At 43.3% G+C, this 18,603-nt stretch overlaps 1 long non-coding RNA gene across 1 annotated transcript; it reads right to left on the bottom strand.

Moving 5' to 3' along the window:
• Positions 1-14,331: 14,331 nt before the first annotated feature.
• On the bottom strand, positions 14,332-15,838 carry LOC130697790 (uncharacterized). The gene is made up of 3 exons (XR_009003031.2): positions 15,233-15,838; positions 14,814-15,175; positions 14,332-14,753 (listed from the first exon to the last, which is right to left on the bottom strand). It is a non-coding gene; the product is annotated as an uncharacterized LOC130697790 (long non-coding RNA).
• Positions 15,839-18,603: the final 2,765 nt, after the last annotated feature.

Genomic DNA, 18,603 nt, shown 5'->3' with positions numbered 1-18,603 from the left:
GATTGGAGCCAGATCACAACCAGCTCCACACACCAGCAAAAACTCCAGACAATTTGTGCCACCGTCAAACACACCTTTTAGGAGACAGGACAATTTTATCATGCGAGAATGCACAAGACCATGCATTTTCTGCGGGGAAGTTCACTACCCCACGGTTTGTCCAGTGAACCTAAAAGAAAAAAAGGCCATCATCGCCAAGCTGAAAAGGTGCGTCAGATGCTTCAGTGCAAACCACGAAACTCTGAACTGCACCACAAACTACACTTGCAAACATTGCCAAGCCATTCATCACACGGCTCTCTGCGACAAAAAGCAAACACGTTTTGCGCACCAAACTGTTAATGGCAACAGCGCCATCACAAATGTTACGGCGTCTGCTGCAAGCGCAAACACCCCAGGCAATCTCGTGGTGAAGACAGCCACAGTAAATGTAGTAGGCCCAAATGGCAAACAAACAAGAGCCATTTTATTTATTGACGACGGGAGCCATAGGTCTTGGGTGACAAGATCTATTTCAAAATTGTTGGATCTCAAAGTGGTAGCAGTGGAAAACATCGGTACCAGAGTTTTCAAGCAACGAAAACCCAATCCAGTGGAGAAGACAAATTCAGTCGAGCTGACATTTAGGGGCACTTGGCATGGTGCCCCACTCGTCAAAATTACAGCACTGGAAACGGACTACATTGGAGACACTGGTCCATATGCCCACACAACATTCGCACAAAAATTGTGGCTGGACAACGAAAGAATGGCTGACGACAGGTTCGAGACAAACAGCCAGGAAAAAGATGTCGGGATTTTAATAGGAGTCGACCAGATGTTTGAAATCATCCCTAACGAAGCAGCTATCCAAAGCCCGTGTGGCCTAAGGGCCTACAACACAAAGCTTGGGCGAATGATAGTTGGACCTTCTAAAGAAAAAAATTCGAAAAAAGGCAAAGCATTGATCCAGCAAATGCTGCAATGCAGTAGTTTCTCAGCCCAATCAGTAGCTTCATATGCAGCCGGCTGCCTCAATTCAAACTACACTTTTACAACTCTTCCAGAAGAAAAGGAGAAGACGCCGGATGTAAAGGAGAAAAAGGAATCTTCATCTCCCCACCCGACCTCTATAGAAGAAATTTCCATAGAGAACTCCATTATTAAAAAAGAAAAAAAGAAGATTGTAAAAGAAGAATTAAAGCGGCAGACGGACTTTGACCTATCCTTGTTTTGGAAGCTAGAACACTTTGCCATTCTAGACGATTGTGATGCAGTGGAGCCAGACGATCCTCTAGGCTCCTTTGGAGACAAAATCACCCGTCAAGAAGATGGGCGATACTGCACCCCAATCCCATGGAAAACGGATAAGTGGAGGTTGGAGAAAAATTTCCTGATGGCTAAAGGAAGACTGGAGAGTCTTTTAAACAGACTCAAGAAAACGCCAGCGCTTCTATCTGCTTACCACCAGGAGATCGAGCAACTCAGAGTCCAAAATTTCGTAGAAAAGGCAGACCTAAACTACGATGGACTCCACACTTATCTGCCACATCATCCTGTCATCCGACAGGATAAAAGCACAACAAAAATCCGACCGGTCTTTGACGGAGCGGCTAAATCCAAATTTGGACCAAGTCTCAACGACGTCCTAGAAACCGGTCCAAACCTGAATCCTGACCTGCTAGCCGTTCTAATGCGATTCCGATTAAATCGGATCGCATGGATAGCAGATATTGAAAAAAAATTTTTAAATATCGCCCTGCATCCTGAAGACTCAGAAGCAGTACGATTCCTGTGGGTAACGGAGCCAGAATCACCTGGCTCCCCTTTAGTTGCTTACAAATGGAAGCGAGTTCCATTTGGACTCAGTTCCAGCCCATTCTTGCTTAGAGTTACCCTCAACAAGCATTTGGATGGAATGGAGCCACTGTACTCCACTACAGTGAAGCAACTAAAAGAACAAATTTACGTCGACGACTACCTAGGTTGCGCCGACAGCATTCCCACAGCCAAAAACAGGATTCAGGAAACAAAGGCCATCTTCCAGGAGGCTAAACTCAACATGCGAAGCTGGGTGACAAACGACAAAACACTTCGCAAATTTCTCAGTGAGAAGGGGCTTATCAACCCCATTGTCAAAATCTTCACTCAGAAACTGGAAGAGGGCCAACCAAAGGTCCTAGGCATTCGGTGGGACACCGAATCCGACACATTCCAATTCGACCCCGCGCCCATCATTGAAGCCGCAACAGAATTGGGGGACCATGTCACCAAAAGAAATATCCTACGGATATCGGCAAGAGTGTTTGATCCCATTGGGTTCTTAGCACCCACTACACTCCTGCTAAAAATCATCTACCAGAAACTTTGGGAAGAAGAAATTGACTGGGACGTCGAAGCGCCGCCGGAAATTAGACAAACATGGATAGCTGCTATGACTGGGTTGAACGAGTTCGCCAAATTGAAAATCCCTCGCTGGATAGGCCACTCGAAAAGGGTCATACAATCAGCAGAAATTCACGTCTTCGGTGATGCTTCTGAGGCGGCGTATGGAGCCGTTGCTTATGCAAGGCTCCAAACAAAAAACAACGAAACCAGCATTCACTTTCTAGCCAGTAAAACGAAAGTGGCACCTCTCCCAAAGAAAAAAGTAACCCTACCACGACTGGAGTTATTAGGCTCGCTTTTAGCCGCACGGCTAGGAGAAAAACTGAAAAATTTTCTCCACATAGAGTCATGGCGAACCATATTCTGGGCGGACTCTTTGGTAGCACTTGGATGGATCAGAGGGGATCCTAACAGATGGAAACCATTTGTTAGGAACCAAGTGGAAGCTATCAAAAAACTGTCTGGAGTAAGTTGGTGGCGGCACTGCCCGGGCATACACAATCCTGCGGATCTTGCCTCGCGGGGAGCGCCAGCGTCAGCGCTGGTACACTCGGAGCTATGGTGGAATGGTCCACCATGGCTAAAGGAAGAAACAGAATGGCCGGATTCAACACCCGATGCAGGAGAAACAAGCATCCACGAAAAGATCGAAGCGGAAGCCAAAGGAAAAACCGTCATCATGTCGGTGGCTACCGTGGAACCAACTACCCCAATGGAATGGCAGCTGGAACGAATTCCATCATGGAATCGACTACTTCGACGAACCGCCTGGATGCTTAGGTTCCTCCACAAGAATCGCCCCATCAACAGAACGCAAATCAGAACTCCAATCAAGATAGGAGACGAAAAGGAAATACTGGTAGACCATCTGACAGTAGAGGAACTGACGAAGGCGGAGCTACTGATCTACAGGCAGCTCCAAAAAGAAGCATTTCCAAAGACGTTCCAAGACCTACAAGAGGGAAGGCAACCACACCACAAGGAGAAAATTGCCAAACTCCGACCCGTGTGGGATGAAAGAGACAAGCTGATCAGAGTGACCGGAAGGGTCGAATTGGCACTAAGAGACAGGGACATTGAACCTGCCATACTGCTGCCCACTCACCACCCAGTCGTCAAATTGCTCATCGCAGATAGGCACGTCTCACTTAAACACGCCGGAGTGAAAACTACCCTCTCCGATTTACGGGAACGTTTTTGGATTATCAAAGGGCGTCAGCAGACCAAATCTGTTTGGCATGCCTGCGTCAAGTGCCAACGGCTAACTTCACCACCATTTACTGAAGTAGCTGCACCTCTACCACTGAATCGCTTGAAACAAGCGAAAGCCTTCGAAATCACGGGTGTGGATTTCGCAGGGCCATTGTATTACAAACACCCAATATCACGTAAGAAACGCAAGCAAGCGGAACTTACGACCTCCGTGGATCCCCCACAAACGGATGATCCAAGTGTGGAGACTCCAGCCGAGCCTCCAGCCATGGAACAAACGGAGGAAAAAGAAAACCTCCAACCGGACGACTCAGGCAAGAAGAAAAAGGGTACAATCAAGCAACCCAAAAGTTATGCCTGCTTATTCACCTGCGCGGTGACTAGGGCCGTCCACCTGGAGTTGACTAAAACCATGTCAGCACGTGACTTTCTCCTAGCCTTCAGAAGATTTTCAGCTAGGAGAGGTAACGTGTCTGTCATGTATTCGGATAACGCACAAACATTTAGGTGCGTTTCCAAACACTTAAAGGTCTTGAGATCCGATCCAGCGATCCATGACCTCCTAGCCATGCGAAAAACCGAGTGGATCTTCTCCGCCAGCCTAGCCCCATGGTGGGGAGGTTTCTGGGAACGCATGGTTAGGACAATGAAAGACCTACTACGGCGTTCCAATGGCCGTGCGTATCTAGAATACGACGAGTTGGAAGTCAGTTTGATCGAGACAGAAAGCGTAGTGAACGCAAGGCCACTCACCTACGTGGCAGAGGGGAGTGATGATCCACTTCCCATCACTCCGAACCAATTTCTGAACAACAGACGATCTAATTGCACTCCTCCGGAGCCAGCAATTAATCTACTGACTCCCGACCCAACCAACGCACGACTCATCGAAATGGACCACCTACGCAGAGACTATGTCAAGGACACTTGCGAGCGATTCGTCAATGACTACTTGCTCCAAGTAGACAATTTTCACTGCAAGGGAGGACCTGGACGCAAGATCCGAGTAGGCGAAGTTGTCACCATCCACGATGACAACACGAAACGACTTATGTGGACCGTCGGTGTGGTGAAAGAGCTGATTTCCAGCCGAGACGGGCTGATTCGATCTGTAACGGTCAAGACCCCTAACGGGAACTTGATCAACCGAGCGATTCAGTCCCTACACCCCCTGGAATTACGCGAGGACCAGCCCGACGACGTTGAAGTACTACCCGCGCCGGAAATGGAGCCGGAAGAAGACACAACTCCATCCGTGTCAGCCGCCAGCCCGGTCGAAGAGAGCGAGCCGTGGAGCACGGGCTCTGGTGGGGAGTGTGTTGGGAATATATTAGATTCCCAACAGCAGACGACGCGGTCTGGACGCCGCACGAGGCTGCCCAGCCGTTTTAGCGCTTTTGAATTGGGTGGTCCTCGATAGAGGGCCACCATTGTACATTCCTTGTATGTAAGCCCCGCCCTAGGCCTATTGGCCGTCTCGGAAGAGAGGGCAAGGGGCAGTCAGTCAGAAAATACACTCGCTACCGTGCACAACAAGCTGAACCAGTGTTCCCGTGTTCATCTTCAAAACATCTTCAATTTATCAAAGGCAAAAATCAGACACGGGCTGATTTTTTCCCTTCACACTGTTTACGCAAAACAACGCCAGTTCTAGTACGGTAAGCGTCTTCACAGATGGCTCCCGTGACTTCGAAAACAACTCAACAGCATGCGCCATCTACTGCCCAAATTCTCAAGTGAAAAAAGCCTGGAAACTTTCTAGTGATACGAACATCTTCACAGCTGAATTGTTGGCTATTCTAAAGGCCATTGAACACGCTGACAACGGCCCGGCGCAGCTAATCCGGATCTTCTCGGACTCACTCAGTGCCATCTCCGCCATCAATGCTCTACACCCTTCAAACGAACTGGTGGTCAAGATTCGGAACAGGGCCTTAACCAGCTCTTCTGCCGGCTCCAAAGTTATTCTCTACTGGATTCCAAGCCATGTAGGCATTCCAGAAAATGAATTAGTGGATCGTCTGGCAAACGACGCAAGAACGGATCCTCACTGCGAAAAAATCGATCTCGTCGACTCACCTAAACTCGCCCTAAATGTTTTTCGCATAGCATGGTCCAAGCTGATGTCTCTATACCTTGCGAGTCACCATGACTTCTTTGCTTCTTACCCTAGGAACTCCATTCACCCAGAACCCTGGTTGGTGCACCCTAACAGAGTCAGAAACAGCATTCTTCACAAACTCCGGTCGAACCGGCTACGTTTAAACGCCCGCGTTTCGTTATTTGATCCCTCTGTATCCCCATACTGCAGCTATGGCTGCCCTGTGAAAGAGACTCCCTCACATCTAATTATTGAGTGTCCCCACCTCGCTGCCGAAAGAGAGGAACTAAAAAGCTTCCTCTCGGAGTTAAAACTTCAGTTGAACCTATCCAATCTCCTACATCCACCGCAAGTTTGTGACAACCTCGCCAAATTCAAGATCAGGGACTTGGTTTTAAATTTCTTCTGGAAATCAGGACTCCACAAACGCTGCTAATCTAATTCAAAATGATCCCACTTTTCCGAGCAATTTCCCGGTGCCAATTTCGGTCTCCTAGGACGACCCGCTCTCGATATGGCAACGCCACACGGGAGGCACCTTAAGAAAGAAAGAAAAAAAAAAAAAAAAAAAAGAATCTCATTGACGGATTTTGCTTCTAAGGTTTAGCTCATGAAACTTCGTTTGTAAAGAATACGTCCTGTTGAGGAATGTCACCAAAGATGCAAATCCTATGGGTAGGAATACCATAATATCATTCTTCTACTCTTTAACCACTCATGGTCTACTGTTAATCGTGATCTGAGTAGTGCACCATATTCATCTTCGTTGCAGTATCAGCTGTAACAACAGTCATTTCGGCAGTTGTAATCTCGACCTAGCCTACCAACAGACATAGACATGTACCTCAACACAATTTCTACTGGTATTTTAAATTTTTCTTCTGCCTCATATAGTTTGCCTTTTTATTTAAATTGAACATTCAACCATAGAACTGCCAACTCTTAGCTGTCTGCTGCCTATTTGCTGGCCCTACAGTCTTTTCAGTCTTCGGACAGCAGAAGTAAGTCGAATTGCTTTCAACGTTTGGTTACAACAACAATCTTATATTTCCCACTAACTGGTTCTTTTTCTTTACTTTTACGATTAAGAACAAAGCCTTCTTCGTGTTCGCCACGCCCGTCATTACCTTGCCCGTCATCCCGTCTTCGCTTCGGCCGTCGTCCCGTCTTGGCTTCGGCCGTCGCCCCGTCGTCGCCTCGCCCGTCGCCCCGTCTTCGTCTCGCCCGTCGTCGCCTCGCCCGTCGCCCCGTCTTCGCCTCGCCCGTCGCCCCGTCTTCGCCTCACCCGTCGCCCCGTCTTCGCCTCGCCCGTCGCCCCGTCTTCGCCTCACCCGTCGCCCCGTCTTCGCCTCGCCCGTCGCCCCGTCTTCGCCTCACCCGTCGCCCCGTCTTCGCCTCGCCCGTCGCCCCGTCTTCGCCTTTCCCGTCGCCACGTCACCTTCTCGCCCGGTCGCCACGTCTTCTCTTCGCCCGTCGCGCCATCATCGCCTCGCCCGTCGCCTCGTGGTCGCCACGTCATCGCCTGGTCTTTGTGGTATCGTTGTATTTTTTTATTGTGTAATTGTGTAGTACTAATTTACACGTTGGCTGCCACGCCCGTTTGCTCCCTTTTTTTTTTAGCTATATAGGGACGGGCCGCGCTGTTCTGCCTCATGGCCTATCTGTCATGAGGTGGAGTAGTTGCCACTGCCCAAGATTCGCCGAAAGGCAATTAGGCAACGCACCAGAGGGACTCCCTTTGTCCGATGTGTGGTGGAGACCTGGGGTGTGCGTTCCCACAACGGTCTCCATCATCATGTCAGCCCGGACTTGTCAGCGGGCAAGTCCCCCTTGGTCGCTATCCTTCCGATAGCGACGTAGTTAATGTAAATTTAGTGGCGTGGCAGCCAACCTGTTAGTTAGTTATTTATGTATGTCTTGTATTGTGTTGTGTTGTAAGATGTGAATGTAAGTGGAGGATGGAGGGACAATAAAAAATGTGTTAGATTTTTAAATGAAGTTTGTTTTTATTTATGAGAGTATTTTCATGAACTGGATTGGGGATCGAACCCTAGACCTCCAGCGTATCAGTTTAATACTTTACCATTGAGCCATCTACAACGTATACAAATATGTAATTTCTTCCTTAAAACCTTTGTTTGTAGTGGATAAGTCGATACGCTTTCAAATGGGAATTATTGTCTGTATGGTTAACAGTAGCTCAATGGTAGGGAGTTCGACTGAGATATGAAATGTCTGGGGTTCGAATCCCAGAATGATGCATATCAGCAAAAGATAAATGAAGAAATACCTCATGCGGATTACATGTAGACGTATAAAATAAGGTACAAGAAAGACAAAATAAGTAAAAAGATTTTTGAAATAAAAAAAAACAATTTTTATTGATGTAAAATTTTTTTGTGTCAACTAAGGTAGGAGAAAACTCTACCACATGGTAGAGTCTCCCCCTACCTTAGTTGACTCACCGGGGAGATTACCCGGTGCGTGGCTAAGAGAAGCCGGAAAAGGATGAAGAGTGATGATAAGGACAAGTTTTCACGTGAGCGATTAACCGTTATTCGGATATGTGGGTAGCCCCAAGACCCTCAAAAAGATATCATCGAGCCAGGGGGACCCCCACGTCCCCTTTCCGGACAGCGCACTCACAACCTTTAACTGCTGATCACAGTAGGGGCATGACCCCCCTACGGGCTTATTAGAAATTTAGGGGAAACGGGGCCACAGAAAGAAGGGAGCCCAGATATGCACTTGAATTTAAGAGAATAAAACTCTTTACTGTTCGGGATGAATCAGCAATTAGCCGTGTCGTCTGAGTAGCGTTCTTTGAAAATTTAGCATCTCTTTTCGTCTTCTATTCTTAAACAGGGAAATATAATGGCTGGACATCTTTTACGGTTAGCTGCAAAATGTCATCAAGGAGACTGGAATGAAAGAGAAATTAAGATCAAGGTAAAATGTGACCACAGAATAGATGTGAACCAATTTTTGTGCTTCGCTTTAAATGAAACAAATACCGTTACATGGGAGGCTTGGATCACATTTTCCATGAGGATTCACCTACGCACTTAACTTGGAACACACCATGTGTGAGGGTTGGACCAAAATATCCATATCGTTTTCACGATACTGATGGGCTTATCATTTGGAACCTTCCTTTCTGTAATTAAAGATGTTTTATTTAATAAACCCATGATCTCTAAACCATCAATCAAATACCGAATCGCTTACGAAGACATCTTTGGCAGAATGGCAGTCTGGTAGAAAATCAATATTCTTCTTGGGCCTCTTCGATTGCCAAAAATGGCAATAAGAACTGAACAGGGAACAGTTCACTAAAGAAAATGAGAACATTCCCTTTGTTATGCAGGGAATATTGCTGTAGTTATGCAAACAATCAGAGCTGTCTTACAGATTGGATGGGAAAATGGAAAGGTTTATCCCTAGATAAAACCACCAACCAGTACTGTCACGTCACTGCACATACAGAGAAGAAAATTCAAAAGTTATTAAAAATTGAATACACCTTTTACCATCAGCATGATACTGCAACACATAGCTCTCGGAGATACTTATTCTACGAAAAATTTATCCCATTGTAGAGTAGATCTTGACTTAAACGTAACGCGAATGCCATCACCTAAAATTACAAAATTTAGATTACATGCCAGCATAACAAAAATGCTGCAAGCTTACATGTTGTAAGGACTCCCGATAAAACTTTAAAGTTAAATAAGTTAGTTAGATTATGTGTTCTATTTCTTATGTTGCGTTTGCCCCACTTGACTCTTTCGCCTCTTGTTTCGTTTTTTATTACCCTTTCTTCGCATGACGTGGGGTCAACGACAGGACATAAATCAGTCGACCTCACGTTTCGCGTAACATTCTGGCTCTGTTGCGATGACCCCACGCAAACTTAGCGTTCCACGCCAAGTTGGCGTCATCAAGCCAAAGCGCGGTATAAAACCAACGCCTGAGCTGTGCCTTTTTTTTTAGTATTCTTGCAACCTGCTGTCCAGTTAGTCGTGCCGTAGCACTCTATTTGTGTAACATTTAAATCCACGCTTGAGTTTTGTGTACCCTCTTACGTACTTCGAAATAAACTGAGTTCAACACCTACAACTGTCGTGTTCTTCTGATCGCCCTGCAAACATCCTCAACTGAGACGCCACTTCCCGTTCTGCCCAAGTCCACCACCACCCCCTTCCGACGTCGCCGTACCTTCAGCTCTCTCCAGCGCCATGACGTCCGCGTAAGTACTCCACACCTTGTCTCCTTCTTAACTTTCCCAAGTAGCGTTCTTTTCATATCCGTGCAGCCGACGTGACTGGCTGGCGGATCCTAACAAAGATAACTGTGTAATACCAGAATATTAGATTAAGATATTAACCTGACCGTTGTCAGTATTGTTTTATTGTTGTGTGTGGTAATCACCCCAGTTGCGTCAGACGTGACAGGAATTGATTATTGCAATGTGGTAAACAATGAATTTATACTGTCAGACGATCCATCAAACAGTATAGCCATCTACTGGTAAGGTATCCAGTTCTATTTCACTCAACGGCTCCCGATGTTAAAGAAGTTAGGGCTTGAAAATAAGCCCGACAAAATAAATAAGCCCGACACCATGGGGAATGTATTGCTTCTTCTTATGTAAAACACTGCAACAAGTGTGACTAGTGAATCAAAATCAAATCAGCTATGTTGGCATTGAATCTATATCACTTTTGGCCCCAAGGTATATCTTGTATTAAATTTTGTCTTGGCAGTAGCGTAAGAAGAGGAAATTGTTGTGAAACTACCTTGAGTGGAGCCAAATATTCCAATGCTGATACATGGGAGCTCAGCAATTTTAAATTTAGCAGCTTTGTATCAGGAATTTCTACTGCAGACGGTCCCCCGAACACTATTGCCACCTATTGGTACGATATTCAGTTTTCTACTTTGGGCTTCAGCGATCATCCGGGGCTAGAGTAAGGGCTGTAGCAAATTTCACTTCTAATCATTCAAAAGCCATAAGGTTCACGTGTAAAAGATATTAATTTTCGTAATCCTTGCTTAATTTAGTTTTAAATATATTATTCGGATTCGAAATTGAACGCTGATCACGAATATCGGCTTTGTTTTGACATTTAAATTAACAAAAGGGAGAAAAACGAAGAAAATGACCGTGGGAAAATTGCCTCCAAAACCGCCAAAAATTGACCATCGTTGGAATTGCTTGAAAATGACAGAATTTACTCACAATCGAATGCTGATTCCGAGAAAATTGCTATTTTTTTCATAACATCAACCGTTTTGGAAATACACCGACTTTAAAAACTACTGGCGCGCCAGTACGTTACAGCGCTAGCGTGACACATCAAAGTTATTTAATCCTATGTATTTCCAAAACGGTTTATTTTATGAAAAAACTAGCAATTTTCTCAGAATCAGCATTAAATTTTGAGTATATTCTGCCATTTTCAAGCAATTCCAACGATGGTCAATTTTTGACGGTTTTGGAGGCAATTTTCCCACGGTCATTTTCTTCGTTTTTCTCCATTTTGTTAAGCCCAATGTCAAAGCAGAGCCGATAATCGTGATCAACGTTCAATTTCGCATCGGAATAATGTATTTTTTATTAAATTAAGCAAGGATTACGAAAATTGATATCTTTTACAAGTGAACCTTATGGCATTAGAAGTATTAAAAGGGTAAGTTGCTACAGACCTTACCCTAGCCCCGGACGATCGCTGAAACCCAATGTAGAAAACTGAATATCGTACCAATAGGTGACAATAAGGTTCGGGGGACCGTCTGCAGTAGAAATTCCTGATACAAAGTTGAAACTTATTTTTATTCGATGCTTGAAACTGTTAAATGCTAGTATTTGGTGCTAACATATAATTTGACGCAAAGATGTTGGGGAAATGTTTTAGGGCATTTTCCGCTATTAAAGTCACCACTTGAAACACTTAAATAATTTGATAAAATTTTATATGTTAAACAGGAATAAACCCGTTAATAACTTAGTATTCTAGATAAAAAAAAAAAAAATCAGGAAAATAGTTGTTAAATTATTAGTTAAGATTGACTATACGTTTACTATTGACGATGACGACAGATGGGTGAATTCAACACAGATGCTGAAAAACAAAGAAAACCAACACATTTCTACAGATTCATTATAACTTCTTGCAGTTGATGGCGAAATTTTCAAGAAACGAAACTAAGCTTCACTACTATCTAACACTACTTTTCTCCTACATTCAAGCTTACTTTCAAAATGTAAAAAAAGTTACTAATGAATTATCCACTAATCAAGCTTACCATCAAACTGAAGTATTGTTTTTTTAATTAACGCCAACTTACGATGTCTGTGCTTCTTCTAGTTTGAATAAATCTGTTCAATCAAAAACGTCAAGAATCCAAGTCCAGTACCAATGCCTCGAATTAAACCAAAATTTCTTAAGTGCAAAAAAAATTTGATTATCACCTTGATTCGTCATGATGTTCATCACATAGAACATATGAAATCCAAATCAAGTAAAAAGACTTCTTTGCTGCGAAATATTGCTTACTTCTTTGGGTTGGCTGTTTAATTCTGAATCAATGGTAGACGGACTCAAAGTGTTCTTCTTATTCCTTGATACATGGCACAACAAGGCTAAATCCATCCCCCCATGTCAGGAGAGGAAGGTATAGTCCATCCTTGCTACACGAACCAGCGTTAAGTAGAAAGAGTTCGCCACGCCGTCGATACCCTTACAGAATTTAAAAATAAAAAAACATGATGCCCATAAGTTATCTACTGAAAATCAATGCATAAACCATTTTCCGCTACCTCATCATTTATGAGTTGATAGAACAAACCCTCATGCGTCCCGTACATATGCGCAATAGTTTGATTAATTAGCACGAACGAATACCTGTGGAATAAAGAGGGTAGTTTTTTAGAATAACAAACAACAAATAAGCAGACAAATTAAGTTCAACCTACGTAAAGTTTGAATATTGCCGCTAGCCATTCGACCAAATAACCGTCCGATCCAGTCCAAGTGTAGGTGCCATTCGGTCCTCGCTTTTAAGTATCGAAAAGTGGTTGCTAAATCGGAATAAATAAAAAATAATTGATAAGCTTCGTACAATACCATTTTCACTAAAGAAGAGCACATTTAGGACATTACGATTACTTCTAACGAGAATACATCTACACTGGTACTTACATCAAACATTAAAAAATTGAAGTGTCAACCAGAAAAAAAAAAAATTGACCAAATCATTGTCAGATTAAACGTTTCAGCGTAGAAACAACTGTGTACATTGGCATTTGTGAGTGTTGAAGACTGGATTATAAATACATTGATTGCAATGCTATGGCTAAAAGTTTGCAACCAGGCTGTTAAAATCAATGAATCTGAATAAGAAAATACAATCAAATTTAAACATTAACAATTTAGTTGTAAATGTAACTACTTGAATCGTTGATGAAGCCCAATTTCTCCATTTGGCGCCCTTTGGTATAACAAGGCCTTTTAAAGTTCACGTAGTAAAGATGACAGACAAAATTCTTCCGGTTTTGGGACTACCATTTGCAGTTATCTCGAATAACTTTACAGAACTGCAAGTTCACTCAGCAAAACCCTGGCAAAAAAATTACAAAATGCAAAGTGAATTTTCCCTACTTACTGGTGCTAAACAAATGATGAAACAAAAAGGTTTATACCGTGATTTAAAAATCCTTATTTTGTTTACTGTCAAAACGTCATGTGATTCAATTCATTACATTCTGTGGTATTGACCACTAGATGGCGTTCCTCTTACCTCACTTCCCTCCGCTAGATGTCACTGTTTAACGATTAAAATGGTTACGATTTGTACAGAACTTGATTTCGGCATGGCAAGTTCTATAGCCGCTGTTCAATACGAAACCACCATTACGCCCCGGTATTTGATAACGCCAATATATTTAGTAGATGCCTATTTACTAGAGCAATCTGGCGGTCTAAAACTGTCAGATACCGGAACATATTGGCGATTTAGTAAGGAATGCCATGTCGGGAACTTAGAGCGCGTAGCTTAGGTTGTTTAGCATACGTTACTGTTCCTGATGCACTTCATGCCAGTACCGCACGTCGGAGTATTCCAACCTTACAATCATATCTTTGTCATAGCTCAAGATAAGCCGAGCCGTTTCGTGTCACTGCGTACGTGAGCAACCATCTTTCATTTGATCTATGCAATATATCGTTTAGCCCTTCCTAGCAGCGCTTTTGGTATTACTTGAGTTTCCTGATCGTCTTCTTCTGGTGTTGTTCAAAACCAGGATTGCTTAATCCCCAAATGATTTAGATCAGTTTCGTCCAAAATTTAAAACCTGACCCCCGGCAAGACAAATACTCCACGGTCGAGGAAATCGTTGAATCGCACCGCTGTCGCGACAACAATATTACACCCAGCTTGAAGATTTGACCGCTGATAGCTCGTGACAATTCCTCCATATACAATCACAGATTTTAAAACCGAATTGTAGGAGAATTAACACGCCCCCCGGTGAATTTGAATGGCCAATTCACGAGTGGGTGCGACAATTACAACTTCTGGCTTTTGCTCCATGGAATGAGACGCACCAGCAACACCTTGTTCAAGCAATATGTTCATAACCGGTACCAAGTACGCCGCCTATATGAAAAAATGTGAAATTTTAGATGACTTAATCAACGAATGTCACGAAGGGTTTCTTGAGTATCTTAAATGCAATTGGACCTTTTCGTAGTCGCAATCACAGACGTGCCCACTCAAAATTACTTTTACCTCAACTTACCCAGTTCATATCGACCCATTCGAATCAAGTTAGTACGAAGGCATCAAGGTTTCAAAATTACACAGCGTTCATTAATTGGATTACCGTTTTGCCGGAGCCCGTGACAGCACAAGTAATCAAATCTCTTTTGGCAAGAATATCTGCAACTGAAGCTTTCTGTATAGGTGTTGATTTTATGTAGCCAGCAATCTTAATGTTTTGAAGTAGTAGTAGGCGCAGGCCGGCTTCTTCGAATGATGTTATTTATCGAGGTACATCTTTTTCTGTAACCTAAAGCAAATCCAAATAGATATTTTCAAGTCACAAAATACAGTTTGAAAAATGGCTTACCTGGAGGACTACTTTCACATGTCACAGCTTCCGGAATATATTGTTCACTCGGCTTTCCATCTTCCGTCAATTCACTGAATAGATTCGGGCAGCTTTCCGAGGTGTGGCCAGCTTCATTACGCTGTGGTAAAACAATGAACACTGCAACATAAAATATTTTTGTGAAGATACAGTTGGTGCTTATGTTGTAACACTTGCTGCCACCAATGCCTCCTCCTTGTGGGAAATCCCTTGCTACATGGCCCTCTTCTTCGTTAAAAATGGACACCTAAAACGTTTTTGTTTTCTTTTTTACCTCATGGCAGGTATCACTTCCCCAACCGCCACGGTTTTGTCCTTCGAGAAACGTCCCCTTCCCCATACTATCAAAAGAACCAAGAAGTTAAATTCGCACATCTTTTTCGATATTTTCATCTTACTTTGTGACGTCAACGGGCCACTGCCACCGCCCCCACCAGCTTGTGGACACTCTCTGGCAAAATATCCTTCTCGGCACTGTTAAACAAAACCATATCAAAGTAATCACACTAGGAATACAAGAAAACACTTACCTTGTGACAAAGGGCAGAAAACTAGATCAGAATGAAACAAATCTTTGCGCGTGCAGACAACAAATGTCATCTAGCGGTTAGAAATAACAAAGTTTTTCGACTGGCATCTAACGTCTGGCTTAAGAAACGTTTTTAACAGTGCCATCTAGTGTCCGGAAGAAAAAACTTTTTTGGACTATCTAGTGTCCGGAAGAACGAACTTTTACAGTGCCATCTAGTGTCCGGTAGAAGAAACACTTGGGACAGTTCCATCTAGCGATTCGAAATACTACGATGCGACTGCCATCTAACCTCTGGCACAAGAACCACTTTAAAGTAGTATTCGAAAACTTCCTCCCGTTCTTGTGCCTCGCGTTCATCCACTTTTTCGCAACCCTCTTCGTCTTCCGACCCTACATCAGCACCTTCCTCAGCTACAGGACCACGCGGTGAACCAATTAGACCTGGACTTCTCCAATTACTTCTTGAGCTACTCCGTGGTCTTCCTCTTCTTCCAGTTCCTCTTCCTCCTCAAATTCATCGTAATCTCCTTCCAATTTCTCTTCCTCCTCTCTCCCAACAGATTTATTGTCAACTCCTTCAGCCTCATCGCTACTAGAATCCAGGTCATAGATCCACGTCAAATCCATAAAGACGTATTGAACTAGACGATGTTTCGTAACGTCGTCCACGTCCGGCCTTAAATACGCCGATAGCAAAGCATACAGTGATGGAGGTGGATAAGTTTGAATGTCCCGTTGGTTTGTTGTGCCTTTTTCTTCTGCCAACAACTCCAAGACGGACGCAGGGACCAGTTGGTCAATCAAAAGAACTTCAGCTGCTTTGACAGAGGAACTGAGACTCTCAATCTCAGATTCCCTATTCCGGTAGAATTGTTCCAGCTGGCGGCGAGGATAGGGCGATAAACTGCAGCTTTCGTTGACGTTCGTTGAGTTTCGAGTGTTCGTTGAGCGTTGACAGTGCAGCTGTCGCTCCATTTCTTGGCACGAGTGATCGAAAAGGATGTTGCAAAGATTTTCACGCAGGGGAGTTGACCACTTTCTGCCATGCCCATTTCTCAACAAAGTACGCTCGCAGTCCACCGAAAAAAATCATAGGTCAGACTTGTTCATTTAACCCCAAAGTTCTTTCACATTTTCACCACGATGAGGTGAAAATGTTTGCTCTAGCGATCGATCATTGAATTTTTCTTGGTTTCTGTTAAACTTTAAATTATTTAACTTAGAGCAAGTGACGTCTCGTACGATCACCAGGTCAATGCAATGAGAAGTTGTAAAAGTAATTCAATTGTTTTTCTTTGTTTAGGCTATTCCCAAAAACTAATTGAAATCGTGTTTCATAAGCCACATTTTTTTAACTGGTAGCCCTACGTGGTAGGACCATCGAAGCTCTTCACTAAGTATTAAAACAATAGAATTCGTTGGAGCATTTTTTTTAACAGCTTTATTTTTTAAATCCAAATTATTTCCGAAAGTACAGGCAATCTGTAGTAACCAACATTGAATTTCTGAAAGAAATCGAAAGAAAAGAGAAGATGGAGAGGTATAACTAGGAAAATGTAAGTATGCTTAGAAAACCTGTGGACTTTCTTCAAATCACGTCCCATCTAAACGAAGGTGCAAACTTCACATCACATTCAAAATGGCAGCTATTGAAATTTAAAAGACTAGTTTACAGTGTCTGCAACGATGGTCCCCTATTTTCAATAACTACAAATAGACGGCATCTAAGAATCAAGAATGAAACGTAAGTGAAGGAATGAAAAATGGATCATTTCTGAATAAGAAAACCTGTCCACTTACACAGTACTAAAGTACTTACACAGCAGACAGGTATTCAAAGTATCAAAAATGATCATTGTCATCAATTCTTCCTTCAGTCTGATAGAACCTTCTGAAACCAAATACATTGGCTGAAACTTGGTGGCATCATGATAACCGAATGAAATTGGGGGTGGGAGAGAGGTGACAATGGCCATAACGATTAAAAAATTTTCCGCTTTAACAGCATAGTAATTTCATAACCAATTATGCCATTGTCGTCTCTCTTCACCTATTAACGTTCAGTGTATCAAAATGCCGATGTTCCGTAGCCAATGCACATCAGTCGCCAAAGTTACAATCAAAAAGAAATGAAAAATCGATACCAATGACAATGACCATAATGAGATTAGGGAACTGCTTCCTTTGACAGCAAACAGGTTTCCTAAGCGTCAAAGATGTTCATTGTCGTATGTCGCCATTCACTTCCGTCCAGTAGAGCATAATGCCATCAATTTGCAGCCACCACATCGAATCAGATCAATTTTGCCCCTTCCTTCAAACGTTACGAATTTAAACAAAACCAAAGCACACAGAATTATCTAAGCTTCAAAACATATTCATTGTTAGACCTTCTTCTCCTCTGCTTTCATTTCGTTGTTAGAAGAACGATGTCCAAACATCGTTTTGAGTCTTTTGAAGAATTTCTTCCCCTTTTTTTCTGCCTTTGGCTCCGGAAACATTTCTTTGGCGAAAGCCACTTCTGCCATCTTCTTCTCAAAATCGATATTTTCGTTTTCGACAATCACTTGCAGGGCTTTTTCTCTTCGCTGGACAAGTTCGGTTAGTTCCGCGCGCTCTACTTCCGATGACGCAGAAGCAAGTTTGTTTTTTTTATTTTTAAGCTCGTCTTCTGCATCACGTATAACTTCGCAGGACCTCCTTCTGTCATTTTCATAAATATTTTTAAGCTTAGAAAAAGTCTTCCTGAGGTTGTCGATACAGTTGGATTCTTCGAGCTCAATGACTAGCGGTTCAAATTCGTTCTCGGACTCGGCCCTTTTTATCTCGAACGCTACCATTATGTCCATTATGGTCTCTGACATGTGCTGCTTATACTCTTCGCGATTTTCATTATTCTTGTGCTTTGCCATCTCGATGCGTAACCCCAAGTAATTGATCATAGAACCGGTCAAGTCTAGCACTGTTTTAGGTCCGGCATCTGATTTTGTTGACGGCGCTTGGGGAGGCGTTTCATTTCCCGTTGTGCGTGTTATTTTGATCAAATGCGCATTTTCTTCATGTAAACGGAGCTTGTGGAAGTGTCTACGACCCAGGAAGTTGGGCATAGCCTTATATCCTGCACACACGTAAATTGGGGTTTCAAATGATTCGCCGTCTAATTCAACAAAGGGGTAGAAAAATCCAACGAGGTCATCCCATTTTACGTGCTCCTTGAACTTCCCTGTACGCTTCGCC

The sequence above is a fragment of the Daphnia carinata genome, chromosome 6, assembly GCF_022539665.2.
Source record: "Daphnia carinata strain CSIRO-1 chromosome 6, CSIRO_AGI_Dcar_HiC_V3, whole genome shotgun sequence".
Classification (NCBI taxonomy): Eukaryota; Metazoa; Arthropoda; class Branchiopoda; order Diplostraca; family Daphniidae; genus Daphnia; species Daphnia carinata.
Note: the sequence above shows the minus strand (reverse complement) of the source record. Positions and strands in the feature narration are given on the sequence as shown.